This window comes from Eurosta solidaginis, chromosome 1 (genome assembly GCF_040869045.1).
Source record: "Eurosta solidaginis isolate ZX-2024a chromosome 1, ASM4086904v1, whole genome shotgun sequence".
In the NCBI taxonomy this organism is placed as follows: domain Eukaryota; kingdom Metazoa; phylum Arthropoda; class Insecta; order Diptera; family Tephritidae; genus Eurosta; species Eurosta solidaginis.
In genome coordinates this window covers 267097792-267123166 of record NC_090319.1, presented here as the reverse complement: position 1 = coordinate 267123166, position 25375 = coordinate 267097792, and the positions used below count along the sequence as shown (strand labels likewise).

At 37.5% G+C, this 25375-nt stretch overlaps 1 protein-coding gene across 1 annotated transcript in view; it reads right to left on the bottom strand.

Annotated features, from left to right (window-relative positions):
• The window catches only part of LOC137237262 (uncharacterized), a 207698-nt gene that overhangs the window by 159793 nt on the left and 22530 nt on the right, over positions 1–25375 (bottom strand). Inside the window, exon 2 of the mRNA XM_067760684.1 lies at positions 14433–14456. The gene's annotated coding sequence lies outside the window, so the exon portion shown is untranslated. The remainder of the gene's footprint in view (positions 1–14432; positions 14457–25375) is intronic.

Here is a 25375-nt window from a genome sequence, read left to right as displayed (position 1 = left end):
AAAGGGCAGAGCCACGCCCATTTTGAGATTTTCTTTTATCTTTGTATTTTGTTGCACCATGTCATTACTGGGGTTGAATGTTAACATAATTTACATATACTGTAAAGATATTCCATTTTTTGTTAAAATTTGACATAAAAAATTTTTTTTTTAAAAGTGGGCGTGTTCGTGATCTGATTTTACTAATGTTTATTTAACACATATATAGTAATAGGAGTAACGTTCCTGCCAAATTTCATCATGATATCTTCAACGACTGCCAAATTAAAGCTTGCAAAACTTTTAAATTACCTTCTTTTAAAAGTGGGCGGTGCCACGCCCATTGTCCAAAATTTTTCTAATTTTCTATTTTGCGTCATAAGGTCAACGCACCTACCAAGTTTCATCGCTTTATCCGTCTTTGCTAATGAATTATCGCACTTTATCTGTTTTTCGAAATTTTCGATATCGAAAAAGTGGGCGTGGTTGTAGTCCGATTTCGTTCATTTTAAATAGCAATCTGAGATGAGCGCCCAGGAACCCACATACGAAATTTCATCAAGATACCCCAAAATTTACTCAAGTTATCGTGTTTACAGGCGGACGGACAGACGGACGGACGGACGGACATGGCTAAACGAATTTCTTTTTTCACCCAGATCATTTTGATATATAGAAGTCTATATCTATCTCGATTAGTTTATGCCGTTACGGATTACCGTTATGCGAACAAAGTTAATATACTATGTGAGCTCTGCTCAGCTGAGTATAAAAAGAAAGGCTAAAATGCGAGTTAGTTGGTCGCCGGTGTTTGAAGAGATGCGTTGGTCGATTTTGTTTCAGCTTTCACACAAGTTGCGTAAACCTCACTCGCTGGTTACTACATAGGTTTGGTTGCGATCGGCGTACAGGGTCTCGAGATATAGGACAAAACTTGGTCCAGTGAATGCCTAGACAGTGTTTATACAATATGGATATCTAATGAAAGCTGTTGATGAATGCTTTAGTACCGAGTAATATATTATCCAGAGGCGGACTGGGACTGGGATTAGGACTAGGACTGGGAATGAGACTCGGAGTGGGACTGGGACTAGGACTGGAATAAAATACATACAACCCTCTGGGACAGGCGATGAAATATGCAGAAGAATGAGAAGTAATTGAGAGAAGAGAAAAGAGAGAAGGAGATTGAGAAAGAGATAGAATGAGACGAAGATCGAGATAGATGAGGCGAAAAAGACGGAGGGGGGAGTGAATAAAATGATTAGGAAAAGTGAAGAGGGGGGAGGGCAGAGTTAGGCGGAAAAAGCTTATTAAAATGTATGCATATAGGCCAAATTTAGGGCAGGACAACGTTTGCCGGGTCTTCTAGTATATATATAATAAAACCCGAACCAGTTGATGCTGTACACTGAAGATATTTCAGAACAATTCATACGATGGGTCCTTATTGGACCCTCAGAACCCAATCAGCAGTAAAATTTTTCTCTCTCTGTCTGTATGCCAGTCTGTATGTTTGTACTCGCATCACTCAGACACCACTAAGTGAATTGAGTGTAAGTTTCACTGTTGCATCAGCCACGGTCTTAAATGGGGTTAAACTGACATGTCAGCCCTTGATAGGGAAAAATTCCGAGTCGCTCCACTACAAAGAACCGGCTGCCTTGGGAAGCGATAGCATACTACGCGTCCCCGATATGGTCGCCAAGCCTAAAGTTACTCACAGGAAGAAAATAAAGGCCTGCCAAAATACTGCTCTCAGAACCGCTAAGGGCTATCTTCTTATGTCCCTTGAACACCTCCTACGCAATTAGGCGAGATAACTCCCCATTAAGGAGAGAAATTAAATGCTAAACAAACAGTTTCTGTTGAATACCCAGAAACCTGAGCATCCCTGCAGACATCTGATTGATGGGGCTAAACCTCTCACGGGCTTAAGGGGTTATCTCCTTAAGCATTATGAGGAAATGCGGCACTTGAAAACACAGCCGTATGAAGCGAAAAAGCACAACGCCCCTAACACACCTCTCTTTTTGGTCCGCCCCTGTTGAAACAGCAAGTATCCTTGGACTCCCAATAGAGGACATTGAATAAAATTTGTGAATCGTCGCACCTATTGGTTTGGGCGAAGCACTGCTACAACAACAACAACAAGGTCTTAAAATTAATGATACATTTCAAACCCCTAGATGTCTAGGATCTTGAAACTCAAATCCTGGAATCGGGCATATTCAAAATGTATTTGTACAATATTGGTATAAAATGAAAGCTGCTGATAAGATCCTTAAAGCCTTGTTTTTTTAATTTTTGAGTTATCTTAACCCGTCTCTAAGATATGGCCAAATGTGATCCAGGGATATTATTACAAATAAAGCATAATAGAGGGCGATACATTAGTACCTCGGAAGTGGTTTCGATATTACTTGGCTTTTGTATCCATTAATAAATGTCTTTATGGGGTACACGTGGAGAATGTTCTAAGTATATTTTGATCATAAAATAAAAATAAATGTAAGACGCGATAACCTTCGAAGAGATTTTAAGCCGAGCTTCTCTTCCAATTTGCGTCGTACTCCTTTTAATTTATCCTACAAATTGGCGGGATGGGACCTACTTGTTTTTTGCCGACTCCGAACGGTATCTGCAAGGCAGATGGATTTTTACTGTGGACTTTTCATGGCAGAAATATTCTCGGAGTACTTGCCAAACAATGTCGAGGGGTGACCTCGCTTAGAAAAATTGTTTACTAATTGAACAAATTGTTTTCTAACATTTTTGATGTGGCTTTGCTCGGGGCGTGAACCTAGGATTCTCAGTGTGGTATGCGAAGCACGCTACCATCACACCACGGTTTGATCATAAAACTTAACATAATTGAGATAGCTCGAGCTCATGTATAACATGAGTAAGGCAAAATTTTTAATGTGCATTGTTGCGTCCCTCCCACAAATTGTCATCCTCCCAGCAGATCCTTGCAGCGGGACCTCGCTATATTCTCCTGCTCCGGGAAGGTATCGAACCCCATCCGGGACCTTTACCTGATTCCAGTTGGGGGAAAGGATCTTTTTAGTACGGTCACACTCTTGTCAATGTGTCATGTGTAAGGGATGGTTTCACCGGACGGGATGTTCTGGGTCAGACCCCAAAGTCCGTCCCCCTTATAACTTTTATAAATATTTTGTGGCACCTTGCTACTCATACCCAAGGGCGTCTCGTAGTCTGCGCCTTAGCGCTGCCACTACCCTCTAGTAACACCGCTGCTGAGCAAGCCACAACAAGAACCCGCCGCTGTTTGCGCCCCACGGCACCACCAGCTCACACGGCCGCTCCTACTCATAACTAGAATCTCCGTAGTAGAGTAGGTAGAAATACCGAGCATCAGCCCCTGCCCCTGTCCTCTTCTCCCCAGGCACTAGCACATATGTGCATTGTATATGAAAATTTTAAATAGTTCTGCTTAAAATCCGCCAGCGTTTAGAGCCCAAGTAGCACTGGTTAAGCTCTTCCCAATAATCAATGCAGTGCAGAAACTAATTTAATAAATAAAATAAATAAAAGTAAGGGTACTAAATAATAATTATAAAAAATTGGTTCTAATGCGTACATTTCGAAATTACATGTACATTTTTTAAGACAATAAAACAAAATCGAAGAGTCCTAAATTATATACGTATTGTCTTTTTACAAACGTACGATTTCATTGATTCAACATGCATATTTCATGCATACATACAATTTTTTAACACCAATACTTATGAATTGTTTCTTATAAGAAAGAAAACGCTCAACTAAGCTGACTGAAACAATTCTATGAAAAAAATTCTAAAAATTCTTTTCTAGAATTTTACGTCAGATTCGTATTTCGAACTCGAATTTTTACGAAAGGTCTTGAACTTAGTTATGGTTATTGGTCACTTCGTTATCAATACCTCACAAAGCTTTTTCTCCTGAACACTCCGCACAGTCTAGGTATCGATTCTTACTATTGCCTCAATAGTAGAGTTAAAAAAAAAATACAGACTCTTCGGAAGGAAACAGATCTAAACAAATATTAGATTACTCAAAAATTAGTTGTCGTATGGCATCCAGTACCCAGTTTTTCAAATAGCGGCAACCTCCATCTGAAAAACGTTGCAGTAATACCAAAAGATTGATTTTTGGGTGACACCGAGCTCCTGTTGGAATACTTCCATCTAGCAGGCTAGGGTTGATTGAGCAGTAGCTACCAAGTACGAAAATATCACTCAGACAAAAAAGATACATTTTCAACTTAAAGTATCAATGCTTTAATCTATAATAATAAATAACAAAAATGATCAATAAATGAATGAAATGAAATGCAACGTGTAGTGCGCTGTACAGCGAAGATATAATTTCCAATACCACCGATATCTTCCTCGGTCAAATCTATTGAAAATTTCACTAAGCCGATGCCGATGTTCAAACTTGCTCGTAGTTTAGGAAAATGTTTTACAGTTGAGCGTGCAGGTATTTGATAGCTTATTGTGGTCATCTTACATTTTGCTGCAGCAGGAGGGGTTCTCTAGTATGAGGTTATATTACGAGAACAATTTATTTTTCATTTAGACAATGGCTCGTCAGAATTCAAGTAATCTAAGACGAAAGAGTCTAAGTGAACCCAATAAACTGTAATAAAACCACCTTCAATCCATTTCTGGGCGGCAGGATTTCGCTACCCTACAAAACAAAGTATCTGTTCCGCTGTGCTACCCACCTGTACAAAATAAGCCAAGAGATGGCCAGAGAAACTTCGAATTTAATAGATTGCGGCACGGCTGTTTCAATTATACTAATTTGGTTTATAGCTTTACTCGAAAATGTTGTGCCGTGAACCCTCCCAAATAATCTTCGATAGCCCCACAATCAAGCTAAGAACCTTCATTGTTGTTTGGCTGTCCTATTAGATTTTCAATCTTCTTATCGTAGCAGCACTCGGTGGACGCCCTTCACCGCCTCAGTTATCAATTCGACTTGCTCTTAGAAGGCTCGGGATCGGGAAACTTAAACTTTTTGCTTACACTGAATCCTTCCAAATTCGACCTACCATTTGAGCCACTGACACCACCTTTCTCTATATGGAATTATGGTGGTAAAGTTAGTACAGAGGTTTGTTGTACGCATAAAAATTCTGTCGTGGCTCATTAATCATTATTAAAAAGCTTATAAAAGCTTATACTTAACATTTTGAAGCCTCAGTGCCGTTCAAGCAGCTGACATTTGGCGATGCTGTACAGATTAAGCATAGCTTGAAGTGGGAGGGTTGTTGTTGTTGTGTAGTTCTTCCCCCATCCAATAAGTGCGACCATTCACAAATTGTCATCAATGTCCTCTAATGGGATTCCAAGGAAACTAGCAGTTTCAACAGGATTGCACCAGAGAAAAGAATATTTGTGACATGTGTGGACACGTGCTGTAAAAAGTCCCACTCCAACATCAACCAACCGCGACATTGCTTATTATCATTAGCTCACCTTAAGTATTTATGCTAATTTTTCGATTTTGTTTTACTTTTACTTATTAATTTTGCCCCCCAAAAAGAAACAAATTTCACAAAATTTTTTTTATAATTTTCCACATTCACTCAAATTAAAATTGACGTTTTCAACTTGCAAAAAACCAAATCAACAAACTTGCAACATGTCCTTGCCACTCACTTGGCTGTCAGTTGAAGCAGTTAAAAGTGAAATTCGACAAAAGTGTGCCACTTGGTAGTAATTGCATTGAGAAGGAGAAGAAGATGCTTTCATTGCTAAGCCAAAGCAATCAAAAAAACTTAAAAAAACAAAAGTTCACAGGCTCACTAACTGCTGCGCTCTTGCCTCGATAATAGCATCCATAGTAGAAATTTTGGCATTGAATTTGCATAAGTTTAGCCAAAAGCGATGGTAATGATTGCGATTGCCTGTCACTGGTAGCAAGTTAAGAATTTCCAAAAAAAAAAAAAATATAGTAAAAAAATTGAAAGCAAAATGCCAAACAAAATTTTTTGTATATTTGTAAAAATCGAATTTAAAAAGAAAGTTTGTATGCCGTTTCGATATTTGTGCTTCGATTGGCGCAGTGGGTGAGCGCATTGGCTGAGCGCATTGAAGGGGCCCCACAAATGTGCTTTCATACATTTACAAATAGCCAAATCTTTTAAATTGGCAAGGTGAGTGACTTGCTTGTGTGTGCGTGTGTTTGTGCTAACAGTAACGCTGTTGTAATTGCGTTATAGTGGCAGCTTAATAGTCGCTGCCTGTTGAGACATTGAAAGTGAATCTCGATCAAATTTGGTAATTCAGCATACTGGCTTAACATGCTGTGAAATTACAAAATACGACATTATAGAAAAAAATTTGGCAGCATGAATGCATACATACACACGTATATGCTTAATGTAGCTAGAGCGCGTAATCAAGATGATCTGCTGAACGAGAGACACAAACAACAAACTTGCTTACTTTCTTTCTGTCGCTTGCTGGATATTCCCAGAAAATCAACTGCAATTTCGTTTTCAAATTCATTTTCATTGCATTCAATGCATTTTTTCTTAATTTTTGTTGTTTTTGTTTTAATAATTTTTTTTATTTTTTTTTTGCTTATTTTTTTCACTTAAATTATTTTAACCACTTCGCAACGAATTACCAAATCAACAGATCATGCCATCACAGCATCCGTAGACAAACAGTCAGTCAAAGTAGTCAAATAGTTGAATAGTCACAAACAAACGTGCCACACGACATAAAACAATGACAATCAACAGCGCCGGTGGCAATGGCAAACGGGCCAATAGAAGCAGTGACATGCGGCAGCTTATCAAATGAATAACGATGACAGACATGCAGAGGCAGCGGCAACAAACAGAACAACTTTGCCTAACGAGAAGAAAGCTATAGATAATAGCAACAAAAAGAGCAGCAACAACAATCAATACATACGTCTTGCATACATCAACAACAGACGACTCAAGCATCTGCATATTCGCTTGTGTCATGGGGCAAGAGGCATGTGGCAAGTGGTGGGGCAACATCAAGCAACAACAGCAGCAACAATAGCAACAACAAGTATGCACGTAATTGCAAATAGCTCAAGCAAGCGGCAGCATACATTTTTTTGTGAAAACAATAACATTACCTGCTTTTGTATATGCAACAAATGTTACAAGTGCAAACATGCAACAAATGTTGCAAGTGCAAACATGCAACAAATGTGCAGGCGGCAAAATGTGTCGCGCAGGCTGTTTTTATTTTTTTTTTCCGCACTTGCACGTTTATCAATTATCTTCTTCTTACGTCCGCCTAAGGTAAATAAATAGCAGCAGCTGTTTGTGCATTTATTTTATTTGATTTTATAAGCTTAACTCCAGTTGCGATTATATGGTTGTTGTTATTGTTAGTGGCATTGCAATAAAGCTAAAAATTATTGCTACGAACTCAAGTGACCCCAATGTCAGATAATGTGGATGGTTTTGTAGCGTAACAAAACAAACATTAACAACAACAAAAACAAAACTAACAATGATTTTCCAAATGATCGCATAAAACGAGCGAAAAATGACTCGCCCGCTGGTGGACTTATATTTGATTTGAAAATATGCTGCACAAACATCAAGTAACACTAACACACACACATATAGTGGTGGCCAAAAAAATAGTAGCATAAATATACGCTCCAAAGGGAGGTGTTATCGATGTTGATGGTGCTTTGCCAGATATAGATCCGATATTTTCCAGTGACAGACACCATAAAGGTACTCGCCCGCATACTGAAACTTCGGTTACCACCACAACCATAAGAAAGTTGGCGTTGCTAGAGTCCCGCCTGCTAAGCGTGACACATTTGTATTTGCAACAGGACTCGTGGCAGGTAGGTCATACTGACAATTGGGTTGAAGCAGTTAAGCCATAAACCTGTGTATTGCAACCTCCTGAATCCAAGGAGTCTGTAATTAAATAAAAAGGATTTGAACTAACCCATTCCATAGAATAATCGTACTATCACAGTATATGCGAAAGTACAATAACGTCCAATTTTTGGAGATCCATAAATAAAACTGACATAACCTCGAGATCGAGGCCTTTTTAAACATACATTTTGAGTCAATGAAAGAGTTTAGTCAAGCAAGCAGAGAGCAATTGAAAGATCTGAAGAGACATTTTATGCTTATGGTATACTTCAGCCTTTAACTTTGGTATGGTTGAGAGGGAGTGAAGACTTAAATAAGAATCATTTGATGAGAACTTTCCAAGTCTATATCGTAAGTATTAGATTGTTAACTGGGATGTATGAAACTGTAGCTCACATAAAAATAAATTTTAAATATGCGCTTAGTTTTATTGCGATATTTGCATATCCTTGAAGTTATATAGAAAACAAATACTTCTCGAAAACTCCAATTCGGATATTAGTCCATTGCGCTCTCGAACTCACATCTTCGGTTCTGACTCAATTGCCATTGAAACAAATTGCTTTACTACTTGAAAAATTAAAACCAACGACCAAAAACTTTAACCAATATAAAAAACAAAAATAATTGATAATTTATTTTAACTATGCCCATCGTGATCCACAAGTTTTTTCTCTTTAGGGGTATGAACAATTTTTTGGGTCTAACGTTATAGAATTGGCACATGATCTCAGAAACATTGCAGCTCCGTGATACTGTGCACACCTTCTCTGGTTGATGCATAATATGCAAATCTTGTATCCTTTTTAATCATTCCAAATGAATTGGGACGTCTACTGTCGTTTCCTTGAGTTTTGAACCCTCCTTTGTGTTGGCCTTTTTGTACCCTTCTTTCTATTTATAATCGGGAACTTAGCACAGACGTACGGTTCGGGTAAAGCGATGAAGTACTATTTTAGATTATTCCCTTGCTGTCTATAATATGCTCTGCCATTTCCGCATCCTTTCGCCAACTTTCCCACTTGTCTGTATCCCGAATATCCCTTACGAAACTCAGGCGCGGGACCACTGATAATCTGCGAATCCCCTACTCTTTTGTGTAGCTTTGCATCAAACTTAGACCTCATAGTAAAGTATAGACTTGAAGATTGCCATTAACACGCAAGGTGCGAGTTTGGGCGGTACGTTCTTTATGCAACTTAGCATCTCCTTGCTTCCATACAGTGCCATGGAGACTTTTTTCGCGCTCTCTTCCATATGGAGCTTCCGCAAGGACTTACTAATATACCTCCTAGATATTGTATGCTTTGTTTTTTTTTTTTTTTTGTAGGCTTACATCTCCAGGCTTCAACTTAGTAAAAATAAGGACCTTATATTTTCTAGTAAATAAAACTAGATGGATTTTTGCGTTGGTGGCTAACACGACTCCAGATGCCTGGGAATATATATCCCGAAGCGCCCAATCCAGCAGAGCACTGATTTCTGGTAGATATCTGCCACTAGCCACGACTGAAACGTCATCAGCATATGCCGTGAGTTTGCCTGGTTCTCTACCGAATCGCCTAAGCAATTAGTTGACGACCAGCTTCTATAGCTTTGGTGATAATTCCGCACCCTGCGATGTTTTTCTGTTTACAGATTTAGTGGCCTCGTATAGCTCCAATTTTGATGTGATTTCCTTCTGCAGCTCTACATGGAGCCATGCCACGGCAATATCCAGAAGAACATCTGGGGCATATTTCAAGTGCTCCAGGGAACTACTGAAGAAATGTATGTAATATTTTTTGGATCTCAGCGCTATCGGTAGGAAATGTCTGTTCAAAGCATTATTAGTTTTATAGAATTATTTCATGTGCGCTTGAAATATATTACGGTAAATATTAATATTTCCTTATCCCATATCCATAATATGTTGATCACAGCACCACCTAGTACCATTTTTTGAATCGCAAGTAATAAGCCTTATTGATTTCTTTATTACAGTATTAATTTTCATATAACCAACTTTTATTTTTTTTTCTATGAGCATGAGCTTCGATTAAGATTTTTCTAAATACTTTGATATAAGCGCTTTACAACTTCAAGATATGATGCAAAACGAAAACTAAACCCGTATTTTTCAGTATTTCGACAAATGCGACACCTACCGGTATTTCCTTTATTACGTTACACTCTGAACTTAATTCGAGCTATGTTCCAAAAGTTGAAATTGTCTAGTTTATCGCAAAGCTTGTCACCGCTGAGCTGGCAGCATTTTCTCAACACTGTAAAGTAGGGTAGTTCTTATACGGGTGCACAATTTAACTTAGATAATCTTTAAGATTATAAACAGGCCTTTTGAAAAACCTACATTAAAAAATTTATTTCGATTTTTTTCCTAACTTAACATTATATTGTCACATGATTTTTATAAAAGCTTGACCTACCACTGAAAACCTTACAAACAAAAAAAAAAACAGCATATAAACTAAATACGCCATCAGTGTTTTTGATTTTTAAAATCTGACAAATAAGGATCACCCTACACATATGTATATATAAATGTAATGTTTTACACAGTTCTGTGTGTTTATTACTAGGCGCAATGTAAATGTGCTAACATAAAAGCAATATTTAATGGGTATACGAGTGATTGTTGCTATACGCCAGTATTGATGCTGCTGTTGCTTTCTTTACTACAACACAACCTTACTGATTTTCAACAAAGGATTTGTTTTTGTTGCTTAGCCATAAACTTTTCCAGCAACTGTTGCCACATACGTATATTGCTACTTTTATTATACGTGTTTTTGCTTTTATTGTTGTTGTAATATTCATCTTAAACTGCGCGCTTGTTTATGGCGTATACCGCATTTGTTATTTATTTGCACTTGTTACTTTTGCACTAACTGACCATGCCACAGATTAACCTCCCACACAATTGCATTTGCTTACTTGATTGCATGCAAGAATGTTTTACATAAAAAAACGCATAGTTTTGAAGTCAATAGTGTTGGAGTTTGCTAGGATGACTAATCCGTACTCTACTCGTTTCTCTCCACCCCTACCTGCATATATCAAACATATGCTAGGGAAATTTCTAACAAAAAAGCTTCGATGCCCATGCGCACATACACACTCACAGTGGTTTGCTTAAGTCTAATCAACTTGTTTAAGCTGTCGCGGATAGTGTTTCTATGCTTCAGTGCAATGTCAGCAATTTTCTGTGTTGCTCTCCATATGTTACCTTGACTTGGTATTTACATTTACTGTCTGATGTTGGTTTAGCTGATGTAATTTTTTTACGTAGTACTTGCCTACTTTACAGCACAGTTGCTTGATCAAATTGTGTGTTGCAAAATTCAATTTCAGTAATCAGTAGTAAAAGTTTCATGCAAAAAATGCTGTCGCTTTTGTTGTCGTATTTGAATAATTTGGAATAGAGGAATTTAAAATCGAAAGCTGTTTGTAAAGGAAAAAATTGAAAAACTAAGAGAAATAAGTATATATATATATCTATTTATTTTCCCCCTGTAGATAGTATTGCGCTTTTATGTGCGCTCTGAAGAACTACTTCGTTCTAGGGAGCGATATACATAGTTAAGTCTAAATATAGCAGAATCCATGCTAGATATAACGCTTCCCAAGTGAAGCGGAGACAACTCGTTTTTGTCCTATGCTCCTAAAGAAGCGATATCTTTTTTTGTAATTTACTTAACAGAAATGTCAAAGATATGTATCAAGGAAATAAAATAAAAGTCAAGTATTCCCACTCTAAAAATCTTATATCTCCCATATCCACACAAATTGATTAACATTATTTTGTTGTAGTGTAAATCAACCGTGAAAAGTAGCTACTGATATCCGAATTACTTAATTACTAACCTAATTGTTGCTTAACCGTGTAAACGTTTACGGCCGTCAAATAAGGCGCACCAATCGCTTCTTCGCTCTAATCGTTTTCCACCTTATCCTTTCAGCGCAGTGCTGGCCGCCCTCTTCTTCTGCTTCCATATGGGGTTCCGACAAAATTACTTGTTTAGCCGGAGCGGCACCTTTCATTCATATAGCATAGCCAAGCCAGCGTTGTCGCTGTGTTTCAATTCGTACAGCTCATGATTAAATCTTCTTCGGTATTCGTCATCGTCAACTCGTAAAATTCCATTAACTTATCGTAGAACTTTTCTCTCGAACACTCTCGGAGGCACTTCAGCTGACATTGTCATGGTACATGCTTCTTCACTATATAATAGGACAGGTACGATAAGTGACTTGTAGAGCATGATTTTCTTTTGCCGAGAGAGAACTTTACTTTTCAATTGCCTACCTAGTCCAAAGTATTATTTATAGACAAGAGTGATTCTTCGCTTGATTTCATAGCTTATTTTGTTCTTTGTGTTAATGATGGTTACCAAAAAACGAAGTCTTTTACTATTTAGAAATTAAGCTGACTCTTTGCTCGATGAGAGCAGTTACTTCGTTGTGTCCTCATTTGCCATCAATTTCATTTTTTCCGCTTCTTTTTCCAGTTTGTAGTAAGCAGAGCTTATGGCGCAGGTGCTCAGGCCAATAATATTAATGTCGTCAATATATGCCAGTAATTTTATAGAATATCGTTTCAGCGCGGCTAAGTCGTACAGCCAGTAAAGTGTTCTCCTTCATCAAACTGTAGAAATAGCACAATAATCAACCTTTTGAAAACTTCGTTTAGTTTCGAACAGCTCTGAGAGGTCCTTGCCAATTCCGACTGTGCTGATGGGCTGATGTTTTTCAGCATTATTTTGCATAGCCATATCAGTTTTACGGGGAGATATAGCGGCATATGTGCAGTTCCTTTTTGAGCTGTCGACCGCGGCTTTGAAATCAACGAAGAGGTGATGTGTGTCAATTTTTTTCGCGGGGTTTTTCCAAGATTAGCCGCATTGTGAAAATCTAGCCGATGGTTGATTCACCAGATCTGAAGCCGCACTGATAAGATCCAATTAGCCGATTCATGGTGGGCTAAAATCTTTCGCACAATACACTTGCCAGGATCTTATATACGGTATTAAAAAGACTTATTCCGCGATAGTTGGCGCGGTTTGCAGGACACCCTTTATTTTGTAGTGGGCAAAGAAGGCATAGATTCCAATCGTCGGGCATGCACTCATTGGACCATATTTTGCAAAGAAGCTGATGCGTACGCCTCACCAACTCCTCGCCACCGTATTTGAATAGCTCCGCAGGAAATCGGTTTGCGCCCGCGGCCTTGTTGTTTTGTTATAATACAGGAGGTCGAAATTTCGGTTTTTTTTTGCTCAAAGTTAATTTTGATAAATATTTTGCGCAAATATTGCTACGTACAAAAACAAAATTTTTAAAATTTTTGAAGTCGCTTTTTGTGTTAAAACCAACTGAGGAAAAAAATTTATATTAAATTTGTGTAACTTATTTCAGCTTGGGATTTTTTTCGGAATGGGCGGATTCGAAGTTTTATAACCACCAATTCAGTGCTACTGCGTTTTAAAAAATTGAGTTCGATCACGGATCGTATGACACAGCTCGTGTAATAAATGTATAAGTTATTGAGCTCCGCAATTATGATGTTTTTCGGCTTTGAGGCTGTCAATTAAGGGAATAAATTTTATTCTAAATAGCAAATTTTATAATCACATCGAAGCGGCATTCGAACCCGCATTCCTGTGATTATCGATTTGTTTACGAACAACCAAAAAATCGCCACGGGTGCCTGAACAATGTTTTGACTTTAAGACATAGCATCTCAGACTTTTTACCGATTCTTGTTTCGTGAGCTAAAATAAACTCAGTAGTAAAATTTTACAAAAATTCCTCGAGCGCTTTCTAAGAAAATTTCAATTTTAGTGCATCATCATTTAATATAAATTGCATTGTTTGAAGGTGAAAATGCACTCTTGGCAAAGATACTTATACCTCATTTTGCAGGTAAAGTCGAGAACATAAACCCTACGTACTTGGCTTATAACTTTATTTCCCTTCAAACAATTTTTTACTTTTAACAATGTAAAATAAATAAGGCGCAAGTCGTGATAACCTTCGAAAAAGTTTTTGGCCGACCGTTTTCCAATTTACATCGTACTCCTTTTAATTTTTCCTACAACTTTGCAGGACGGGACATATATTTTTTCCGCCAACTCTGAACGGTATCTGTAAGGCAGGTGTTTTCATGGCACAAATATACCCTGTGTATTTGCCAAATCACAGCTCAATGGCAATCCGCTTTGAAAAAACTTGTTTCTAATTGAAATAATTTGTTTCTTAATTTGTGATGTTGGTTTGCCTGGGGCGTGAACCCAGGATCATCGGTGTGGTAGACGGAGCACGCTATCACCACACCACAGCGGCCACCATGATGATATTGACTAAATGCCCATCAAAATAATAAAGAATTAAAAAATACGTCTTTAAAAATTCCAGCAAGATTTAAGAAGAAAGGCTGTCTGTGCTAAATAAATAAATGTGACGCATACACCGGTGCCCGTCTTTTCAGGTGGTGAGGATTTGTTTGCTGATTATATTGCTTACTTTAATTAAAACTTTTACTTACCAAATCAACAGATGCTATTTAAATCTGAAAAAAGATAAAAAAAAACTTAAAATTTTGTAAAACAAAATTTTTTTTAAATATTACTTTCTAAAGTTGTAAAGTTTTCAGCGAAGACTAGGATAGGTAGAATTATCGTTAATTTTCTTCTTTTAATTTCTTAGTAAGTCAGTCTTATCTGTGTCGTTGTGAAGTCGAACTTGAGAAAGGATGTTTAACGGTATCTCCTTTCGAAACAAAATTTCAAAAATCAAAGCGTATTTTGGAGACCTAAAATTGATTGTACTACAAGACTGCATACTCAAACAAATCAGAAAACTCAAATAGAAACGTAAAATTTTTCGTAATATTCTCCAGAATTTTCGAGTTTTTCGTAAACGAATAGAAGAATTGCATTGACGGAATTTTGGTAATGCTGCTGTATACCTTAAAAAAAAAAAATTATTTTAAACTGCCTTGTATAATAATTCATATGAAAAGAAACGTTTGCACCGAGAATCCCTGGCCTGCGAGTATCTCAGTGGTCTTGGAGTTTTTTCGCAAATAAACCATTAATTCAGAAACTGGAGCACATTACCTTAGTACTTTAGAGTTTATGCAACAATGAGAGGATGTTTAACGAGCAAAGAGAGATATTATTATGGTTCTTGGATGTACAGGACGAATTATTAGCTGAAGTTTTGCGTAGTTATGATGGCACTAGCATCAATTAATTCAGATGGCGGGACCAAAATTCGTGAGCCACGAACTCTCAAAGAGTACTTAAATGTGCCAAGAAAGAACATTGATAAATCGAAAAAATGATCAGGCACCACCAGCATAGCATTCTTACCTATAAATAAAAGGAAAATAAGTGTGATGGTACTGAAGTGTAGTCTTTAAATCTTAATATATAAACATCACGTGTCACAATCTTTGGCCGCGCTGGACTCCCAAACTACTAAACCGATTTTGAATTTGTTTTGCACCCCTAACTTGAAATATAGGATAGGTTATATCTCAGTTTATAGTCGCAATATTATTTTATAGCAATTTTTTTATTTTCTGAGGGGGCCCGCGATTTAGAGCTACTATGACATTTTTTTTAATTCAGGAGAGTCTTTAGTTTTTCAATGTGCAATTTTTAAGCCGAATTTCAAAAGCAACTAAAATTTGCATTTCGTTTTAATATTATAGTGAAGTGTGAAAAATAAAAATCTATATATATAAAAAGAAAGGTTCAAATGTGTGTTAGTTGATCCCCGGTGTTTGAAGAGATGCGTCGGTAGATTTTGTTAAACTTTCACACAAGTTGCGTAAACCTCACTCGGTGGTTACTACATAGGTTTGGTTGCGATCGACGTACAGGGTCTCGATATATAGGCCGAACGCGAGCCAGTGAATGCCTAGACACTGTTTATACAATATGGATATCAAATGAAAGCTGTAGATGAGTGCTTTATTACAGAGTAATATATTATCTAGAGACGGACTGGGACTGGGATTAGGACTAGGACTGGGACTGAGACTCGGAGTGGGACTGGGACTGGGACTGGAATAAAATACATACCACCCTCTGGGACAGCCAATAAGAGATGCATAAGGAATTGAGAGACGAGAAAAGAGAGAAGGAGATTGAGAAAGAGATAGAATGGGACGAAGATGAGATAGATAAAGCGAAAAAGACGGAGGGAGGAGTGGTACATAACAAAAAATAGCATTAATGTGAGCCGCGTAGTCAATATCTAATTAACTTACCAGTGACTAACAATATTTCCATTTTTCTTTCAGGGGAGCTCAAAACAAGCTAGTTCATAAGTACAACCTGGGCGTAATATGGGTCGCAGGCCACAGTAGTATCTCCAGAAGCTGCGCTGTTGTTGAGCTTGCAAGGGAAGGCACCAGCTTGCAAACAATCACCACTGCTGGCTGGGTGAATGCTCCTCAGAATACTTGCAAGAACTGGCCGCGATCTCAGTTGACGAAACAGGCAAACGCAAAATGGGCCATGGAACCAACATGTAGGGTGTCCAGGCAAATTTGGCCTAAGTTGGGCGAAAAGAGATCGCCGCTCTATTAGATAATTTTTGGGAATTCTGCCAGGTAACTGTCTTATGAGCGCCCATAAGGCTCATACGGGCATGCAAACAAATGACCTCTACCATAGCTGCAGGGACGAGGAAGAGAAAGAGAGCGTGGAGCATTATCTATGCATTCTCCCGACTTGTCGAAGACTAGGTCCGATGTCTCCACAGATAATTATTTGGGTGCATTGTGAACCTAAATCCGCAAATATAAACGAGATTCTGCGCTAAATTACACAAACGCACTGGTTAAGCTTCATTGGTGTATTAATCACGTTCCACGGAAGGGAAACAAGGGCTCCTTCGTGGTATTACAACAGGCCATAATGACCTATGTGAATCTCTGTTTGGGCAGCGGAGACGGCCAATTTAACCTAGTCACGTAGTATCAAATTAATGTGTCGTCGATAACTAATCAACAACACGCCGATTTCTATCTGATAAAAGTCCGATAACAAATCGAGAACAAACAAATAACAATATGATAAGAAATCGATAACATTGCAATAAAAACTCGATAGCTTTCTGTTAATATATCAATAGATTTTCGATAAATAATTCATAATATTTTAATAAAATATGGAAACGTTTTGGATGAATAATCCAAGTCATTTCAATAACCGAACGATAACTTTTCAATAATGTATGGATAAATTTGGAAAACAATCGAATTTTTCTTAACATATTAACCTATAACTTCTCGATAAGAAATCGATAAATCGTCGATATCAAATTTATAGCACTTATGTAGTAAGTCTATATCTCGTCCATAACTCGTACGAAAGCATGACACTCTTAATACACGTCCAAAAACATCGAAAGGAGTGGCAAAACATCCAGTATTTGGTGTACCAACCAAAAAAAATGTGAACAAAAGTATTTCCCGCAGATTTAGTTTTGATCTCCAAACCGTTTCTGGAGCCACTTAGGCTAATTTTTTATAAGCGAATTACCGAAATGGATAACACGTCCATATCCCGCCTATAACAAACTGTTAATTTACACATAAGAAATTGATAACGCACGGTCCTTTTTTTTTGTTCCGGCTTCCATTTTGAATTCGGTTTTTGTTTTGAATATTTCCTTTCATCTCCCTTCTTTTGCTACTTTTTTTCTATTCTTGCCTTGTTTTAGAGGCCGTGAGGAAAACCATAAGCATCGTCGGCATTGTTATCCTCTTTTTCTGTATCATCTTTTTTAGATCTAGTTCTTTCTCTCTGTCGTTTCACTTTCTCCTTTATATATAATAGTTTGGTTTTTCTGCCTTCGTTTATCTTCACTTACTGATTTGCTGTATGATTTCGCGCACACCCTTGCATTCTGTATTCACCTATACAGCTTACCAATGACCCTACTACAATCGCCCTGCATTTACAATCTATTATAGCCCATTTAGCATATTACTTCCAAAGAATACGCTTACTCGTATACTTATTGCTCACGCTATGCGAAAATTCACAAATACCGGTTGCAATAACGACTTCTGTTTGCATGCCAAATCCTAACCCTCAGTTGATAGACTTTTCCGGCTGATGCGGTTTAATTTTTTTAATTTCTCACCTGACAGAAAGCTCATATCACTCATATCTTAAGTGGCAGTAATTAAACGCACGACAAACTAGACCACAAAGCAATCTGCCCATCGTGTGATGATGTGTATTTTATGACACGAAACTCAATACTTTATGAAGTATTATTAATTGGATGTACATATGTACGAATGACAAATGGAAGATAAAGAAGAAACCAAAACCTTTCAATTTAAATAAACTCGTTTGTTAAGTAGCGGAAATTCAGTACTTTTAAAGGAAATATTTAGCAAATTTAAGCGCTTCCTTTGACCAGTATTGAAACTTAATTAAGTATAAAATTATAAAGTAAATACTCATAAATAAAAAAAAGTGCAGAAGAAAGTAATTTTTTCATTTTACCTTCTATTGCTTTAGAAACTTCCTCTCATGTAATTCACTAAAAATCAAATAAACAATCAAAATAAATGCCTCTATCAATAATTTCGTTCAACTTTCTTGTCCACATCGTGCAATATGCCTCTTCTCATCAAGTATGCTTCACTGCTCAACTCCCTAGACCACATGTGGTCAATGCAGTCAAACGAAAGCGAAACAAATGTTGCTTCTCATAAGCCAACTTGCAACAACTTTTTCCTGTATCATCGCAGCGCAGCGGCTTTGGATTGGGGAGAAGACATAAGCACACATTTTAGTTAACAACAACAACAACATGAAGAAAAACATACATTTAAACACGTTATGGAATTATTACAAAAACATACAGTGGGAATCCAAAAAACTGAAGTAAACAGCTTCTGCAATATTTTATGGTGATTTTTTTATTGCAATTATACCCAGATGCGCTTATATACGGGTAAGCATAACTTTAATCGTATATCTGTGTATTCTAAGCAGCGAGTAGTATCCAAAGACCTGAGAGTTGGAGTGGTAAACATTATTCCAACAAACTATAACCATGCCCACTTTTCACATAGGTATCGCAATTTTCGCAATATGGAAAATATAGAAATGTTCGTTCATAAATTAGGGAAATTTCGAAAAACCGGCGTGACGCCGCTCACATTTAAAAAGAGAATGTTAAAACTCTTACAAGCAATTTATCAAAAACCGTTGAAGATATCATGTAAAACCTTGCTTTTCTTTACTACCATAAGACTCAATCAAAATAATTAAACTCCGCTTGACGAACACGCCCATTTTTATGGAAGAAGTGCAATAGCCCCGTGAAGTGTAACAAGGCTTTTCTGATAAATCCACCTCTACAGGCTTGTAGTAGAGCAAAAAACCAAAAAGAAACAAAAATTTAAATCGTGTGGGTTTCTCTACCGTTTGGTATTGTGTACACCTTTTTGAGCACTTATCTCAACATGCCTGGACGGTTAAGAATTTTGCTTATACTCTTTTCACTCTCATACAAATACGACTGAATTACGGTGAGAAAAACTGCCAAGCCCCCTAGTACAGGGTGTCATATGGACCACTTATATTGAATGACTTGATGTCTGAGGTATAGTCAGTTATATTTCAGCTGAGCTTTTCCGATATCGAGCCAGCTCGGGAAAATGTTGACGTCCTTGCCATCATATATGTATAATATGACTGCCAAAACAGCCAAATCGATCGGATGGCGAGAAACATGTTTTGAGAATAAAGAAGGAGGAGGAGAATAGGGTTGCAACCGGAAAAGTGAAAGCTAGGGAACGGCAGGAGAGTCCAAACTGTTAAGAAGATTGGGGAAAGAGCTAATTTGGCAGAGTTAAAAATAATGTCTAGCGCCTGAGCTTCATGGCTGACCCAACCTACTTGGATAGTAGCTGCTTTACTGGGAAACGGCCAAATTCTAAAATCAAAATTCTGAAGTCAAAATTCCGGAATCAAAATTCTGGGTCGACAAAATTCTGGAAGTCAAAATTCTGGGTCGACAAAATTCTGGAATTCAAAATTCCGGAATCATGGCATGGCGCAGCCGGTGTTGGATCGGCTAAGGGTTATTTTTTTAAAGTGCGGCCGAAGGCCGCCTGCGCAGAAGGACACCACCGTGGCGGTAGCCACGGTTATACCACACACCTGGACTTGGCATGGCGTAGCCCAGGCTTATTTTTTATAAGCGCGGCCGAAGGCCGCCTATGCAGAAAGGTGTTCTACGCAGAATTACTGTGCATGGCGCAGCCGGTGTTGGATCGGCTTTTTTCAGAATATTGACTTCCATAATATTGATTTCCGGTGTTTCGACATCCGGAATTATGAATGCAGAATTTCCAAAAAAGCAGAATTTATACTTCCGGAATTATGAATGCAGAATTTCCAAAAAAGCAGAATTTTTAGATGCATGGTAACAAAGTGTCGCGACAACTCACATCGCCTCTTTCATTCCATTCAACGTGACGTAGTCGTCGCAAGCTTGACATGGCTAGAGTATGTGGATGCAAACTTCTAAAGACAAGGCACAAGCTCTCTGTTTTAGTTGACTTATGGCCCGCAGACTGCTACAATATCACAGGCCAAGTTATGAATCCCATGTACCGTTAAATAAGAAGATACGTTGATCTTTCTGCAACGTCAGATTGCGAGAATACTGTCATAGCATGGGACGGTACTCCGCGTATCTCGGCTAATGGCAGATTGTCAGCACTATATCTTTCAAGTGAAAGCTCAAGCGGAAAGAATGTTGTACAAAGAGTTTGAGATTATGAATAAATTTTAGAATTTATCCACGCCGCACAAAAATTCATCTTTAAGAAAACAATAACAATACACGTAAAGAATTTGAGGCAAAAAAGCATTTCGAGAACTTAAATCAAGCGGAAATATAAGAAGACGTGGACGCTACTACTCAAAGCTTGTACTATTTACACCCTAATCAGATTTGAAGAGATTTAAAGATGGCGGGAGTTGCACACGATCGACAAAGGGGTGGTTTGGATCCAAACATGGACGTGCAAGGTCTTGAAAATCGAGTGCAAGTGGTATTCTAACTTGACACTGCCTTCTGGAGTTACATGTTAGGGTTTCTCAATTTGATCATTGGGTAAACTTCTGGTAACACTATGCTGTTACACAGTCTATGTGAGGTCCTCATGGACCAGCTAGTTAAACTTGACCTAGAAGTTACGACGAAGATGCTTGAAGGAGGACACATAGCCTTATAATGCCGCGGATCCTTCATCAAACACTGTAAATTTGGATCGAGTTAACTTCTCTTAACACTTAAGGTAAGTAATTTTTATTTGGCGCTCATTCAGAAGACGGAGCTCGCATGAGGATGAAAAGTCCCTGATTGCAAAAGGCGGCCTCGGCGCTTTATATTTGCTTTGATAATCTGGCGCTTCAAAAGCTTCTTCCCTGTAACACTGATGTATAGCTCATAACGTGAAATCAAAACAAGAAGAATTCAAAAGAATGGGATAAGGCACAAAGAGCAGCTGTCGTGTATTTCTATTGCATATCCATAGCCAGCTATATAATGTGAGCTTTCATACGAACTTAGACTTTCCTTTTTTTATTACTTTTTTTTTTAATTTTGTATCTGAAATATGTTGGCCGGCCATGCGCGCGCATCAATGTGATAAACATTTTTTTTCAAAAAAAATTTCCTATATTCGCGTACAAACATTTGAAGATTACAACAATAACAATGTCTACACATATGTGTATGCTTTTGACCCATAAATGATGGAAAAAATTATGAGCTTGTTGAATTTGCTGTTTTCGTTTGCTGGTCATTGCTGGCATCGCTTTGTTATTTATTTATTTGATTGTTGTTGCTTTTTTACAGTTTGTTTATTTGATATTTTATTTTTTCATCTTTATTTGTAATTTGTATGTTTTGCACATTTCATGTTAGTTTGTAGCTTGCAATATTGTAAATATTATTGCTATTTCCATTGCTTTTGTGTGCGCGACATTTTCGTTTTCATTGGTAGAATTGTCAGTTTGAAAAATTGGCCATGACAATTGGTATATAACAATAATTTTTATAAATAACCAAACAAATGTGGTTTATGATATTGTGACGCGTGGCATTTTTTGTTTTACTTTTAGATGTCGCATTGTGGTTTTCATGGAGAAAATTTGCTTTAGCCACTTGGGTGGCAAAACTGAAACCGATTATGCTGATAAAAAAGGCCAATATTTTTAGTTGTAAGAAAAAGGCCGCATAATAAAAGAGTTTCAGTAAAGAAAGTAAATTTTATAGGGTAACAATAAGATTGAAAAAAGGCATATATATTTAGAAATTTTATTAATAAAAAATCTCAATAATTGTACGCGAATTTAGCTCAGGTGGTTTATAGGCGGAGCTTTTCCTCTGGCTCTCGATTTGACCTCATTTTTTTCTCAACTTTGGAAAGAGAGGGCCTCTCAATTTATAGCACAGTCCAGTGCAACATATCTATAACTTTTTGTCATAAAGCAAGCCACAGTGGTTAATCCTATGGTCTTATTGAGTCAATTTGAAGTCCTCATGATATGGTCAATTCAAAATCAGCCATTGGCCCCAAACATTATATACTAATGGCTTCAAACTGGATAGTAAGGTGAGAAGCGGTATCTTCGCAACTAAACCAGGATGCAATCGATACTTCATCTATCCACCTGATCATTGCAGTATTTTTCAGTAGGAGGTCGCTGTTCTCGGCTGTTCATGGCTATAAAACAATTAGTACTTATTCCAACAGCCAGGCTGCACTAAAGACACGTTGAATTGATCACCTGTAGGTCACGTGCAGTATAGAAGTGCTGCAAATCTCTTAACGAGAATGCTGAGCAAATTTTCCTTAGTCTCGTATGGGTGCCTGGAAACTCGAATTACCGGACAATGAGATGGTTGACGAACTTACGACAGGGGGTACATCCGTTCCGCTTACATCGTCCTGGAAAGGATTGAGCATTCCGCTCGCTGCCGGTAAGCTCTATAAATAAATAAATGCAAGCCGCAATAACATATGAGGTGATTTAAAGCCGAGCTTCTCTTCCAATTTTCATCATGGTCCTTTTAATTTTTCCAATTTTTGCCAATCACTACCGAGCCACGACCACGCGTAGAAACTTTCTTTTAGTTGGAAAGAATATTTTTTTAGATTTGGATGTTGGTTATCCCGGGGATTGAGTCTAGCACATTCGGTGTGGTAGACGGAGCACGCTACCAGCACACCACGGCTGTAAGCTCATCGGGAAGCAAGAACAACGGAGCTGTAGAGACGAGGAGGAGTTTGAGACAATCAAAACAGGTGCGATTGTCCTTCAGTTTGGCACAAGGGGAAGAAATTTCTGTGATCTCTCTTGTTTGATGAGCTTTGCAATCTGTCTTATTTGGCACCTAAGAAAATCCTGAAATTTGCTGAATCGACCTGGGGGTTTGAGTAGAGGAGAGATCCACGTCGTATCACAACGGGACCTTTAGGGGCTTAAGTGCACTGGTGCTCGCACTAGTGGCCACTTTAACTTAACCGGACCTAATAGTTTCAAAAGTAATTGATTGTGTATGACCCACATTCTTATTAAAAAAATACTTTTCTTTTGATTTATCACAGAAAAAATTTGTTAAATCATAATTTTAAAATTTTTTGTAAACCATCGTGGTAAAAACATCTTGATGAGTAGCGCATTTAAATTAAATCAAGTTTGAGCGGAAACTTTATTATCCAGAGTTATGATAAAATGTGTTATGTTTGATGAATTGGATTACTAAATGGGAAATAAATTGGAATAAAAAATATTACATGACACATTTTATCTTCGTTTTGTTTACCCTTATTTTATTAAATTTTTTAAATATTCTTTAAATTCCACATGCAAAATTACGCATGTGTCTGCCTTAACAAACATAAATCCCACGTTCCCCAGCATCTGCAAGTTCGTGTCTTAAGCCTTTCGTTCGTGTATTTTATTGAGGTGCCAAGAGCAATATTTGTTGGTGTATTTTTTATCTTATATGAATGCCAATTCATACGCATTCAAACGAAATATCACTTATATCTTATATATATATATATATATGTATGTATGTATGTATGTGTATGCATGTACATATAAACACGGTATGCCGTACATTTGAAAAAGTTTACTTTCGTATGTATTTGCTTTGTAACGCCCCACTGACACCTCAAGCTACATAAAAAACTGTACAAGTGTGCACTTTTAAACTTTTAACGCCGTTTAATGATAATAATTAAAATAATAATTATCTTAAAATGTTTCAAATTTATCAAGAAGAAAAAAACAGTGAAGCTTTACACAACTATCAGTGACGCTAATCAGTGCCGTTAAGTCAATAGCATATTATTGTTAACAAGCTTATGCGCGTATGTGTATATGCAAAGAAGTTTGCATAGCTACATGGGTGAAGTTAAGGGAGGCGGCGCTCGTACGCCAACCTCCTCATATATTATTTCAATTTTGCCTTAAAAGCATTTCCCATGAGATATGGGCTGTTATTTATTTACTTTTTAACTAGTTTTATCTGTTTTTTTTTTAATATACAGTGACGCAAAAAAGTTTACATACAGCTGTTATTTTTACTGAATTGAAAGGCTTACAATTTATTCGAAAAATTTACTTATGCAATATCATTTGGAACCTTTTTCTTATCATAATAAACTAAAAAAACTTTAGTTAATAAAAATAGCAAAGTCATGGGAATTATACGTTAAAACAACGTTGACAAAAGTCCACAAACAGTACACAAATAACCCGTCATGGCTCTGAGGTTACAAAATTTGTTAACTCTGCAGGTGACTTACCGTTCAATGCCCCTTTGATGCGTTCTTTGAGGTCAGCAGCGCTCGAAACCCGCTCTTAAAATTTCCCAGATATGCTCAAATGTATTTAAAAATTGGCTTTGAGGTTGTTGTTGTTTTATTACGAAAAAGACAAATTCCGAAGATTTTGGGCAGTGTTTTCTATGTTGATGGTCCTTCACCGCAAATAATTCCGGTACGTTAGGGTAACAATCACCATTAAGGTACTAGCTCAACCATATAAGAAATGATTTATATGACCACTGCAAACCTTCTCGGTCAATCCTTAACAATATGTACCATGTGCTTTGGATCGTCATTCTTTTGAAAGATCCAACCCAACCATCCACCGATGGTTTCAAATTATCTTCCAATAAAGACTTATATCCAAACGGTACATATTAACCTCGATAGATGCAATTTAATTAACTCCAAATGCCGAAACAGCTCCCCAAACCATAACACTGCCACCGCCACGCATTACAAAAGATATCTAGTTCTACGGATCGAGTGCAGTATCTCTCTTTCATCTCTACCAAAAATAAAACTTTTTCTCATCAGTTTATAAGATTTTTTGCAAAAAAATTCATTCCCCTTTTTCCTGTGTGCGTTCA